Raw genomic sequence first — 1,797 nt, 5'->3', positions numbered from 1 at the left:
AATCATGAGCCACCTGCTTAATAGCTTGTTTGTCCGCTTTGGAACGATACACAACACCGTGTTTATCATGGATCATACAGTCTGTTGATAGGCTTGTGGAAGTGTGTGGTATTAGACGTCTGCGCATAGGTGATGTAATTTGCGTAAATAACGGGCCGCGGATTTGCGTACGTGATGAGGAGTCCCGATAGCGACGCAGACGGATTACATAGGATTCACATCCGGCGAATTTGATCGCAAACACGTTAACGTGATTATATATGACGGTAGTATCTGTTCCCGAAAGAACAGTTACCGTGGATGACCATGCAGCTTTGCTAGACATGAAATGATAATTAAATGGACACCCTAGCTGCAAACAGGCGTTGATGTACTTCATTGGCGACATGTTGAAAATGTGTGCCCCGACCGGGACTCGAACCCGGGATCTCCTGCTTACATGGCAGACGCTCTATCCATCTGAGCCACCGCGGGCACAGAGGATAGTGCGTCTGCTGGGACTTATGCCTTACACGCTTCCCGTGAGATCCACATTCCCAACATGTCCACACGACTACATTCGTAGTGCGCCTAATAGATGTTTGCCCATCATATTCATTACTCGTGGCAGATTAATCTACCAAGTCCCGTACGAGTTCGGGCATAGCGTGTGCGTTCGCACAAGAAGGTCAATGGCCGGTTTAATTAGTTCTAAGTTCTAGGCGACTGATGACCTGAGAAGTTAAGTCGCATAGTGCTCGGAGCCATTTGAACCATTTTTTTGTTTTATTCACCCAGCCTTTACGTCCATACAATAGACATATAATCACCACAAGTTTATCTATTTTTTTTATTTCGTCTTAAAGTGTTCTGTTTGTTGTTCCACATATTCAAAAATGGTTCAAATGACTCTGAGCACTGTTCGCGAACCTGTTATGTGCTCTCTGTCAAGTGCTTTTTCTGTTCGCGAACAGTTTCAACAAGAAAGAGGAAAGCCTTAAGGTAAACGGATCCTGGCTTCCCGTACTGCAGCGAACGACCGTCGCAGGTAGCAAGAGGAGAACCGCACCGGAAATGACCGCAGAGAAACCCTCGGACGTTGGAGCGCCAGGTACATATAGTCTGCGGCCGCGAGCTCGGCTCCAGTTCACCACCGGCAATGGAGGGTGAAGCTTCGACAATGCGAGCCACTCGTGCTGGCGAAACGTCAGAAAAATCATTAGATGAACGTCGGCCTAAGAACCCGAGACAGAAGCCAATAGGCAGTTTGGTAACCTAAGGACATCACACACATCCATGCCCGAGGCAGGATTCCAACCTGTGACCATAGCGGTCACGCGGTTCCAGACTGAAGCGCCTAGAACCGCTTGGCCACTCCGGCCGGCTCCACATATTCCTACATCATTGTCATAATAATCACATGCGTTACAGCCCAGCTCCTTAAAATATTCAATTACTCTAATTTCTGTTTTCTTCCATATTGCCTACTTACCTAAAAACCCAGAACTTTCTTCTCATGTAACTGTACCAAAACACATTCTGCGACTAAATCGTCATTAACAAAGCAATGGACAATGTGTAATGATGTAAGACGGATACAAGAACAAAGAGGGACAAACAAGAACGGAAGACCAAGATCGAAGTGCTCAGATTAGAAAAGGCACTTGACAGAGAGCACATAACAGGAATTCAGTCTTTCGCTTTAACTGTTGAATTCATCCATCGCTGAAGTAATGACGAGAATAAAACAAAGATTTCGAATAGCGATTAAAATTCAGGATCAAATGATGATAAGATACGTTTATATCATTGCTCTCC

The 1,797-nt window shown here is 45.6% G+C and overlaps 1 non-coding gene across 1 annotated transcript; it reads right to left on the bottom strand.

Annotated features, from left to right (window-relative positions):
* Positions 1-400: 400 nt before the first annotated feature.
* On the bottom strand, positions 401-475 carry Trnat-ugu. The gene has a single exon. It is a non-coding gene; the product is annotated as a tRNA-Thr (tRNA).
* Positions 476-1,797: the final 1,322 nt, after the last annotated feature.

Source organism: Schistocerca americana, chromosome 2 (assembly GCF_021461395.2).
Source record: "Schistocerca americana isolate TAMUIC-IGC-003095 chromosome 2, iqSchAmer2.1, whole genome shotgun sequence".
Lineage (NCBI taxonomy): Eukaryota > Metazoa > Arthropoda > Insecta > Orthoptera > Acrididae > Schistocerca > Schistocerca americana.
The sequence above is the reverse complement of the archived record's forward strand: the minus strand, read 5'-3'. Positions and strand labels throughout refer to the sequence as shown.